This window comes from Bos grunniens, chromosome 25 (genome assembly GCF_055505025.1).
Source record: "Bos grunniens cultivar Pamir isolate PY7600 chromosome 25, Bosgru_T2T1.0, whole genome shotgun sequence".
Taxonomy (NCBI): Eukaryota; Metazoa; Chordata; class Mammalia; order Artiodactyla; family Bovidae; genus Bos; species Bos grunniens.
Genome location: NC_141189.1, coordinates 30234029 through 30246481, shown reverse-complemented (window position 1 = coordinate 30246481; position 12453 = coordinate 30234029).

Here is a 12453-nt window from a genome sequence, read left to right as displayed (position 1 = left end):
TTACATGAGGAAAATGCACTTTTTTCCTTATGTCAGTCCTTAGTTTTTAGGTATTGTTTCATGAAGCTGAATATAAATATTATCTGATATTTACTATTATTATCCCTCTTAACAATCTATTTCTCTGAAGCATCTTAACAGGCAAAGAATATGAAAGTTAATATCATCTTCTTCAATGAGCCTGCCACCCCCACAAATGAGTGGGTTTGCTGGAATTAGCACAGGATTTCCCTGGGTCCTGTGTTGAACAGATATTTACCAAGTTCCTACTATAGGCAAGTGCTGTTAAAGGACCAAGTCTTCTGTGATGAACAAAATTCCCCAGTGGATAGAAACCAAGCAGGGCCCTGCAGAGCTCCTGGGAACAAAAGCCTTTCTGTGTCCCCTATTTCTGTCTCTTGCTTATAGGAAATAGGCTTAATTCAGCTTCCATAACTTTTCCTAAGTTCTAAAGGACAGGTTTAAACAGTTGCTAATCAGGGAAGAAGCTTCCCAGGTGGTTCAGAGGTAAAGAATCCACCTGCCAATATAGGAGATGCCAGAGACGCTCAACCCCTGGGTCGGGAAGATCACCTTTTTGGGAAATCTCATGGACAGAGGAGCCTGGTGGGATATAGTCCATGGGGTCGCAAAGAGTTGGATGACTGAGCAACTGAGCACACACACACACACACAGTACAATCACAGAAGGGAGGGGACACAGAGACAAGGGAGGAACAGTCAAAAGAAACCAAGGATACATATTACCATATCACTGGGCTATGTTGCAGATACTGAAACCCCCACCAGGTGGGAGAAGTTGACTGTAGGCTTCCCACAAGCATATAGACCCCAGACCTTTTGGAAGCAGGTGGTTGATGATATCGACTCCCAATTATCTCACCACCAACCAGTCAGAAGAATGTCCTTCAGCTGATCATGCCCTCCTTGAACCATTCCTGTAAAACTCCTCACTACCCCCTCTAAGTTGGCATGCAGTTTTGAGGGCACTAGCCCACTGTGGGTTTGCCTGGCATAGCAATAATATTAGCTATTCTTTTCTACTTCACCCAAAACTCTATCCCTGGGATTTAATTTAGTGTCAGGGTACAGAGGCTGGATTCAGCTTCAGGACCCTTGCTGCTGCTGTGGTTTAGTTGTTCAGTCATGTCTGACTCTGCAACGTTATGGACTGTAACCCACAAGGCATCTCTGTCCATGGGCTTTCCAAGGCAAGAATACTAGAGTGGATGCCATTTCCTTCTCCAGGGGATCTTCCCAACCCAGGGATCAAACTGCATCTGCTGCTTGGCAGGTGAATTCTTTACCACTGAGCCACCTGGGAAGCCCCTCAGGCCCCTTGTCTCCATGCTAAGATAGTCTATAATCCTCTGCTCTGCAGCCTCTTTTATGTCACATGTTCTTCTTCCTCCTCCCTCCACAGTGAACACCTATCCAGAGCTGGAAAGAGTGGAACCCTATACTGAGGTCATAGGACAATATCTCCAGCATTAGCCAAGCTCCATGGCAACTATCGTCAGGAGCCATCCTCTTTGTCATGAGCCATCATATTCCTAACCAGCCAGCTCCCATCTCTATATTAAGAAACATATGCATCATATAGAATCCTGAATAATGACCTAATGCCACCCCTCTCCATAGGAATTTTCTTTGTTGTTAGGCTATAAAAATTGGCCACAAGCCCACAAAAGGGGTCCACTCTCTCTTGAGCCAGCCTGATGTTCTAACAGCCTCTCCCACTTTAATAAACTCTATTCTCCTCTCATTCTGCCTCGTGTCTGGAAATTCTTTTCCAACCCATGCACAGACAATGAGAGAGAGTTCAGGCCACTTTTCTTTATAACACTCTTCAAGTTTTTCATGCAATCTCTTATACTTCTCCAAAGTCAAAGAGGGAGAAAGATGAGGCTAATTGTGATATTCGTAAAGTCTCTGGCTGTACAGAAGTCAGATTAGATGTTTTCTAAAGTTCTTTAAGGATATAAAATTCTGAATTCTACATAATCCTGTCTCTTCTCCAACTGCCCTTCACCTTCCATCCACAGGCAAACTTCCAATTAAAGAAAAAGTTTAGGCAGTATAGAAATGCCACATTGCCTTTGAATCTATATGTGAGGCCAAGATTAGTTTGGTCACCTTCAGGTGCTAAGTCCTCTTCAACCTCTGTTAATCAATTCCCAAGAGAATAGAACATAAATGCCATTTTTTGAACAAGGGCAAGTGTTTGAGGACTTCTGAATAATTGAAATAAAATGCAACATTGGTGCAAAAGATCCTATCTCTCTCTCTCTCTTGCTCTCTCTTGCTCTCCCTCTCTCTCTCTCTCTCCAGAAAAAAATAAAAATACATATCCTAGTCGCAGAAATTTTTCTATGAATTGTATCTCTGATAGCCTGGAGATATGCCTAAGTGTGAAACATCAGTCAAGAAATCATTTCAATCAAGTCCCCGTGTCTGGGTATAGATACTCCGAGAAAATGGAGACAGATAAACCCTCGGCATGGCAGGTTTCTCTCCTCCCCCAGGGAAGTCTTTGAGGAAGAAGCAAGGAAATCTCTACAAGCACTATAACAGGATTTCTCCACGTCAACACTACTGACATTAGGGATGGACAGTTTGTTGCAGGGGCCATCCTGTGCTTTGTAGGATGTTTAGTAGTGTCCCTAGCCTCCTCCCACTAGGTGCCAGTAGCAACCTCACCATGACCAACACCCAGTCATAACAAATGAAAATGTATCTGTGTGTGTGGACTCAGTTGTGTCCAGCTCTTTTGGGACCCCATGGACTATAATCCATCAGGCTCCTGTATCCATGGAATTCTCCAGGCAAGAATACTGGAGTGGGTTGCCATTTCCTACTCCAGGGCATCTTCCTGATTCAGGGATCGAATATGTGTCTCTTGTGTCTCCTGTATTGGCAGGTGGATTCTTTATCACTGAGCCACCAGGGAAGCCTAAAAATGTCTCCAAACATTGCCAAATATCCCCAAGTGACAAACTGGCCCACAAATTGGCAGTGAGAACCACTGCCCTACACCGGGCCGACTTCAGCTCTACTGATCTCCTTTAGGGTGTTTCAACTTAAAGGAAAGCACACAATGTAAGAATTGCAAGTGTAAGTTTTATTCAGAGTCTTACTGAGATAGCCCCTCAAGTAGCTTTGAGGAAACTGCTCCAAAGAGGCAGAGGAGAAGCAGCTTCTGTACGATTTTTGGGTAGGGGACACATGGGGTCAAGTATACATCTTGGTAAGTATACTGCCAATGCCAAAGAACAGATAGTTCAAGTTAATGATTTTAGCGCTTTCCCCATGTATGGGAAGATGCAAGAATTGGAGGTCCTTGAAATTCATTCTGAGGGTTGCATCTAACTGTCTAAGCACCTGTTTACCCAAAGCATAGAGTGCCCCAATCTATTTTTCATCCTGAGTTCCTCTCAGGGTACACTCTATGTGGGCAAGTGCAGTGGGTTTCCACTTAACCCCTGAAGAACTGGGTGATGAGCAATGCTCTGTCTTAGCCATCTTTAGCATCCACAACCGTAAGGTACCATGTACTCCTGTATCACACCTCACTAACACCCACCACTGCTTTCCCCTTGTGGAGCAAAATCAGCTCAGCCTTGCCACTCACAGAAAAATAATGTACATGCAATTGCATCATTTTAGAGACAAAAATGCATGCACTTGCAGTTATTTTTTTAAATACATAAATTTATTTTTGGCTATGCTGGGTCTTTGTTGCTGTGAGCAGGCTTTCTCTAGTTGCCGTGAGCAGGGGCTCCTCTTCACTGCTGTGCACAGGCTTCTCATTGCCATGGCTTCTCCTGTTGCAGAGCACCAGCCCTAGGCATGAGGACTTCAGTAGTTGTGGGGCACGGGCTTTGTTGCTCCACAGCATGTGGAATCTGCCTGGACCAGGGACTGAACCCATATCCCCTGCATTAAACACTAGACCACCAGAGAAGCCCCTGCATTTATGTTTAAGAATACACATATGTTATGTTAAGAATAATTCCTTAGGATAAGGGACTGTTTTGACTGTTCCTCTCTTGTCTCTTAAGTCATCCATGCTCCTTCTAAGAGGCTGCACTTTTCTGATTTCTTCCTAGTTCACGGCAGCTCTCTCTCCATCTTCTTAGCCAACTCTTCCTCTTCCTCTTCTCCTTACCTATGAAGTTCCTCAGGTCACAGACTCAAGATCTCATCTTTTCTCTATATATACCCATGGCTTTAAATCTATCTTTATCCTGAAGAAACTCCAACATTTGGTACCTGGCCTAGACCTCCACTCTGAATTCCAGACCTGTGTATTCAACCACCTACTTGACATCTTCGCTCGGATGTCTTCCCATATCTCACACTTAAATCTAAGAAAAGTTTCTTGCTGTTTCTCTCTCAAATTGTTTTACATCTGCTCTTTCTCCATTTAAGAAAATGCCACCAACATCCCCAAAGTTATCTAACTCAGAACCCTAGGAATCACCTCTAAGTGTCATCTCTTCTTTCCCTCCACGCAATCTAATTATCAGTAATCCCAACTCCTTCTATCTCTCTGCTGATACTATTGCCTCAGACTTGGGTCAGGCCCAGCACTGAACTCCAGAAAGCATTGTTTACATTATTGTGCCGGTGAAAGTTACCCCCTAGAGTTGTGCAAAAACCAACTTGCTGCTTCTGCTGCTGCTAAGTCACTTCAGTTGTGTCCGACTGTGTGCAACCCCATAGACAGCAGCCCACAAGGTTCCCCCACCCCTGGGATTCTCCAGGCAAGAACACTAGAGTGGGTTGCCATTGCCTTCTCCAAGAACCAACTTACAGGACCATAAACATGAGTCCTCTTTCCCTCATCCAAGCTACCATCATCTCTCACCAGAATAAATGCAACAACTTCCTAACACATATCCCTGCTTCCACTCTATCCCTAACAGCCCCTTCTCCACCCAATGAACAAGAGCGAGCTCATAAAAACTGAACAGCAGATCACATCACTCTCCAACTTAAAACCCCTCAAGAGTTTCCCATTGCTCTTCATAAAAAGTCCAAAGCCCTCTTTATGAACCCAAGACTTGCCCAGTCTGGATCTTCAATATGTCTCCAGTTTTATTTCTTCACCCCTTTGTCCCATCCTAGCACATTTTCTTTCAGTTCCCCAAATACAGCAAATTCTGTCCGACCCCAGGACCCTTGCCCATGCCACCCTCATTAACTGCAATACTCCTCCAAATCCCCACCCTCAATATTCTTCACATGACTGAATCCTTCTCATTTCTCAGTCACAGTGTTAGGTTGAGCTGACCCACCATTATAAATTAAGTGCTTCCCTTTTTTATCCTTCATCAGAGCACAGCATTCTCCCCAGAACACTGTACATTTTATCCATATAATATTGTCTGTTTTATTTGCTCATGACTGTATTCCCAGCACTTAGTACAGTCCCAGGGTCATATCGGCACTTCTTAAGTTAATGAATTCATGACACCCACTATCAGGAGATAACCATTGTTAATACTTCAATGCATGCCATTTCTAGACCTTAACCATATTTAACTTTAACAATCTTGTTTCTCCATTAACTCTAGGACTAAGGATCCAATAAAATAATAATGATAATAATACATGGACACTTAAACAGTAGATGATTCAGGTGTCAGTTAAAATGTCATCTCCATAAGGAGAAGCTCTCAGTCACACTAATCAAAGGAAACCCTGTCCTCAATCACTACAACATCACCTTGTTTTAGTTTCTTGGAGGCATCATCACTGGCTAAATCATCTTTTGTTTATTTTTGCTTACCTGTCTTCCCTAACTAGGATGTCAGCTCCACAAAGGTAGGGAGCAAGTTTTTTTATTTAATGCTGAATACTCAGTGCCTCAACCGACCCCAGCTAATAGCAGGAACACAGTAAATGCTTGCTGAATAATGAATGAATGTCAGAAGTTTCTCTGCACAGAAAGTAATCTGAGACAGGTAAGGAGGAGATTATAGTAATAATGAGGAGGAGCCTGTTAACAACACTTGCATTTCAAGGGCATCACCAGCCACACAAAGGCACTGACATGCTCAAGACGGGCTCTGTCCAAAGCTGTCCTGCGCACTTGGCTCCAGCCTTGCAGAATGCAGAGTGACATTTTTACTGACACAGGATGAAGGCTTGGCCGTTCCAGTCTGAAAATGGGGCTCCATGTCTCATCTGTCGAGGACAGCAGCATCAACTTCCTACATTTGCTAATCAGAATGACAGAAAACTTCAGCCAGAGTCAGTGTGTTGATGCTGTGGGACCGGGACCATATGACTTACAAATGAAGGAGCTGCCGAGGGAAGCAGCAGGGCCAGAGAAAGAAGCCAAGATTGTCTGTCTTGAATCAGAGTTAGGGCAGGGAGGTGGAAGAGAGGCCAGGAAACACAAATATCCATAATACAGTAAGTTTGGGATTTTTCTTTTTCTTATTCTATTCCTTTGTGGTATGGCTCATTTCACCAGCCTAAGCAGAGGTTTAAAAAAAGAGTGATGCTTCATTGTCTCAGCTGATGATGCTGCAAACAAGACGTCAGAGAGTCCTGGGCTGAGTCCAGCACACAGCAATGTTCTGTTTGGTGTGCACAGGATCTTTTAAAAAGTTGAATAATTTGTCAAAATTTCTAAATTGGAAAGCTTTATTTAAAAGCCTCATTCTTGGCTTCTCTTGAAAATGTAGGAGGTCCAGCAGCTCCAAACGCATGTGCCCATATGCCAACATCTGCTGGACCTTGAATAGGCACTGTGAGCTTTGGACAGTTTCTGTGTCTCCAGGTCCCTCATGTCCTACCTGGCTCCCTTCACTCCTTCATAACACCTTGCCTCCAATGCCTGAAGGTATTTGATCCCTGCTTCTCAAAAGGGAAGAATTCTGATTCTTCTGTCCTCAGATTCTCAAAGATGTTCATCCTATTGGCCCCCAAAGAAATGGCTTTGACCTCTAACTCTGACCTTCCTTTGCTTCTCCCTACAGGGTGAGACAATGGCACTCCACTCCAGTACTCTTGCCTGGAAAATCCCATGGATGGAGGAGCCTGATAGGCTCCAGTCCATGGGGTTGCTAAGAGTCGGGAACGACTAAGCGACTTCACTTTGACTTTTCACTTTCATGCATTGGAGAAGGAAATGGCAACCTGCTCCAGTGTTCTTGCCTGGAGAAGCCCAGGGATGGTGGAGCCTGATGGGCTACCATCTAGGGGGTTGCACAAAGTCGGACACGACTGAAGCGACTTAGCAGCAGCAGCACAGGGTGACACTAACTAATCTGATTGGTGGGTGAGGTTCCGGAGGACTTGCTTTCCACTGGGAGACTCAGTTTGTCTCAAAAGCAAGGAAAGGTGGTCCACCCACTCTCTTGTTCAATAGATCTCAATCTCTGAGGTGAGAAAGCCAGGACTCCTCTCTGTTTCCTAGCAGTCAGCACTTTCTGGAGTCCTCTCTGGTCCCTTCCTGTAAAAACCTTGAGCTGTTAAATCTATCAGTGACCCTCCATGGAGTGTGAATTTTAAAATTCCATTGAGTGAGAAATTTCAAAACTGGGTGAGATTTTTCAAAATCTATTTTGTTTCCTAGTGCTAAAAGTGGATGGATGGTTTAAGACCTAGATATTGGGGAAGGTAGGGAGAGACATCAGATCCACTCCGTTCTCCAGTCTGCTTTTACCAGACTTCCATGCTTTGGACTTTAATGGATCTTAGTGATAAATAAGAGACTTTATTTTTTCACCAAACTCCTTATGAATGTTCCTTTCTCTTAGAACTAGGACTGCAGCAGAAAGCAATAATCAGAATCGCTATCCTCTAATATGTCTCAAGATAGAGTATTTAGTGAAGCTTGGAGGCTTCCCAAAGCCACACATAGACATAGTGTATCTTCCTCAGCATTCACTTTACTCAAAGATCTGTAAAGTGTTTACTTTAATTTCTGGGCTTTTAGAAGATTTTATCACAGGCATATCCAAGCACAATTATCAAAATACCATTTTCCCGGGTTGACCAATCTCATGGAATTTTTCACATTTAAAATTATGAAGCATGTCACTTTTACGTGGAACTTTTATATGGAAGCAACTGAATAATTATGTGCCTTTGGTTGTTGGGGTATAATCAAAAGATGCATTAAAGTCAACGGGGTCTATAGGGGAAGTAAAGATTATGATAATGTCGCTGAGTTTCAACATGGCCAGTGGTGATGTAAAGGAGTTGATGTGCTTGAGCAAGATTTCCTGAGTGAGTCTGAATATCCCTGCACACCCAGAATTTTAATGAGGATTTCACTATATGTACCAGTTTTTCTGCCATTTGATTATATATAAAATCCACAGCTCTTTTGAAATTCAAGTTCTTGACATAAATTTGCTTAATGTTTGATCTCCTCAACTGACATCTATTTCCCACAATAGTGATCAACTGATAACACAAATATACCAAAATGTATTCATTGTCTGATTGATTTTTAATGTCACTCTTCATGTACATTTTTCACAGAATAGTAACTTACAAATTATATTGTCAGATTGGAACATGGCTTAGGATTTAAAAACGAGAAGCTTGAAGACTAAGCATGAAATTAGGAACAAAAACACAATGATGAGGGAAATTTAAAATAACCTGGAATCAGCTCTTTCCACAAGGGACTGACAGCAAAAACAAAGATAAGCCTCCCCAACAAAACTCCAGAACTCGTGGTAGATTACAATTATAAACTTAATATGGACTGTAGGCAAATGCCTAGTTAAAATGAGGGTTTTGATAAATATCCATGATGCCTAGATTTTGGTCTCTACATACCATTCTCTGCTAAAAGGAACCCAGGATTTTTGCAGAAATAGCTGACTTGAGCATAAAACATACATGATAAGCCTGGAAAAGTTTATGCCAGAAAGAAAGAAATCTACTAGAATTTCATGGAGTCAAGAGAATTCAGAACCTAGCCCAGCCTGATGGGGCTCCTATGGACCCAAGATGCTTTATTCACAGAAAAGGATACTATTATGCCAGTTATTTATCCTTTCTGTCCCAGCTCTTTGTCCATCCTTCTATACTTGTATGTTATCCTAGTTGGAACTCTGCACACTAAATTTCACACACTCCTGTGAGGGACTGGCTTCCTGTTAGGAACTGCTGATGGAAGATTCTAGAGGAGGAAGAAAAAACAGAATGTCTCTGTTTTACTTTTCCTACCAGTATTATTCCAGCTGCAGTGGTTAGCTCCAATCTCTAGCTTCTTTAAATGCTCACAATTACAGCTTCTGGCTGGATTGAAACCCTTGTGGCTTCCCTGATAGCACAGTTGGTAAAGAATCCGTCTGCAGTGCAGGAGACCCTGGTTCGATTCCTGGGTTGGGAAGATCTGCTGGAGAAGGGACAGGCTATCCATCCCAGTATTCTTGGGCTTCCCTTGTGGCTCAGCTGGTAAAGAATCCACCTGCAATGTGGGACACCTGTGTTTGATTCCTGTGCTGGGAAAATCCCCTGGGGAAAGGAAAGGCTACCCACTCCACTATTCTGGTCATGGAAAATTCCATGGACTGTAGAGTTAATTCATTAGTTCAGTCACTCAGTCGTGTCCGACTCTTTGTGACCCCATGAACTGCTGCATGCCAGGCCTCCCTGCCCATCACCAACTCCCGGAGTTCACGCAAACTCACATCCATCGAGTCGGTGATGCCATCCAGCCATCTCATCCTCTGTTGGCCCCTTCTCCTCCTGCTCCCAATCCATCCCAGCATCAGAGTCTTTTCCAATGAGTCAACTCTTCACATGAGGTGGCCAAAGTACTGGAGTTTCAGCTTTAGCATCATTCCTTTCTAAGAACACCCAGGGCTAATCTCCTTTAGAATGGACTGGTTGGATCTCCTTGCAGTCCAAGGGACTCTCAAGAGTCTTCTCCAACACTACAGTTCAAAAGCATCAATTCTTCAGTGCACAGCTTTTTGCACAGTCCAACTCTCACATCCATACATGACCACAGGAAAAACCATAGCCTTGACTAGACAGACCTTTGTTGGCAAAGTAATGTCTCTGCTTTTGAATATGCCATCTAGGTTGGTCATAACTTTCCTTCCAAGGAGTAAACATCTTTTAGTTTCATAGCTGCAATCACAATCTGCAATGATTTGGGAGCCCAGAAAAATAAAATCTGACACTGTTTCCACTGTTTCCCCATCTATTTCCCATGAAGTGATGGGACCGGATGCCATGATCTTCATTTTCTGAATGTTGAGCTTTAAGCCAGCTTTTTCACTCTCCTCTTTCACTTTCATCAAGAGGCTCTTTAGTTCCTCTTCATTTTCTGCCATAAGGGTGGTGTCATCTGTACATCTGAGGTTACTGATATTTCTCCCGGCAATCTTGATTCCAGCTTGTGCTTCTTCCAGCCCAGCATTTCTCATGATGTACTCTGCATACAAGTTAAATAAGCAGAGTGACAATATACAGCCTTGACGTACTCCTTTTCCTATTTAGAACAAGTCTGTTGTTCCATGTCCAGTTCTAACTGTTGCTTCCTGACCTGCATATAGGTTTCTCAAGAGGCAGGTCAGGTGATCTGGTATTTCCATCTCTTTCAGAATTTTCCACAGTTTATTGGGATTCACACAGTCCATAAAGCAGAAATAGATGTTTTTCTGGAACTCTCTTGCTTTTTCCATGATCCAGCAGATGTAGGCAATTTGATCTCTGGTTCGTCTGTCTTTTCTAAAACCAGCTTGAACATCTGGAAGTTCACAGTTCACATATTGCTGAAGCCTGGCTTGGAGAATTTTGAGCATTACTTTACTAGCGTGTGAGATGAGTGCAAGTGTGTGGTAGTTTGAGCATTCTTTGGCATTGCCTTTCTTTGAGATTGGAATGAACACTGACCTTTTCCAGTCCTGTGGCCACTGCTGAGTTTTCCAAATTTGCTGGCATATTGAGTGCAGCACTTTCACAGCATCAGCTTTCAGGATTTGAAATACCTCAACTGGAATTTTGTTACCTCCACTAGCTTTGTTCATAGTGATACTTTCTAAGGCCCACTTGACTTCACATTCCAGGATGTCTGGCTCTAGGTGAGTGATCACACCATCGTGATTATCTGGGTCATGAATATCTTTTTTGTACAGTTCTGTGTATTCTTGCCACCTCGTCTTAATATCTTCTGCTTCTGTTAGGTCCATACCATTTCTGTCCTTTATCGAGCCCATCTTTGCATGAAATGTCCCCTTGGTATCTCTAATTTTCTTGAAGAGATCTCTAGTCTTTTCCATTCTGTTGTTTTCCTCTATTCCTTTGCATTGATCACTGAGGAAGTCTTTATTATCTCTTCTTGCTATTCTTTGGAGCTCTGCATTCAGATACTTATATCTTTCCTTTTCTTCTTTGTTTTTCACTTCTCTTCTTTTCACAGCTATTTGTAAGCCTCCCCAGACAGCCATTTTGCTTTTTTTGCATTTCTTTTCCATGGGGATGGTCTGGATCCCTGTCTCCTGTACAATGTCACGAACCTCCGTCCATAGTTCATCAGGCACTCTATCTATCAGATCTAGTCCCTTAAATCTATTTCTTACTTCCACTGTATAATCATAAGGGATTTGATTTAGGTCATACCTGAATGGTCTAGTGGTTTTCTCTACTTTCTTCAATTTAAGTCTGAATTTGGCAATAAGGAGTTCATGGTCTGAGCCACAGTCAGCTCCTGGTCTTGTTTTTGCTGACTGTATAGAGCTTCTCCATCTTTGGCTGCAAAGGATATAATCAATCTGATTTTGGTGTTGACCATCTAGTGATGTCCATGTGTAGAGTCTTCTCTTGTGTTGTTGGAAGAGGGTGTTTGCTATGATCAGTGCATTCTCTTGGCAAAACTCTATTCGCCTTTGCCCTGCTTCATTCCATATTCCAAGGCCAAATTTGCCTGTTACTCCAGGTGTTTCTTGACTTCCTACTTTTGCATTCCAGTCCCCTATAATGAAAAGGACATCTTTTTTGCGTGTTAGTTCTAAACGGTCTTGTAAGTCTTCATAGAACTGTTCAACTTCAGCTTCTTCAGCGTTACTGGTTGGGGCATAGGCTTGTATCACTGTGATATTGAATGGTTTGCCTTGGAAACAAACAAAGATCATTCTGTCGTTTTTGAGATTGCATCCAAGTACTGCATTTAAGACTCTTTCGTTGACCATGGTGGCTACTCCATTTCCTCTAAAGGATTCCTGCCAGTAGTAGTAGATATAATGGTCATCTGACTTGAATTCACCCATTCCAGTCCATTTTAGTTCGCTGATTCCTAGAATGAATCGTAGAATGAACATAGAATTTTGACGTTCACTCTTGCCATCTCCTGTTTGGCCACTTCCAATTTGCCTTGATTCATGGACCTAACATTCCAGGTTCCTATGCAATATTGCTCTTTACAGCATGGGACCTTGCTTCTATCACCAATCACATCCACAACTGGGT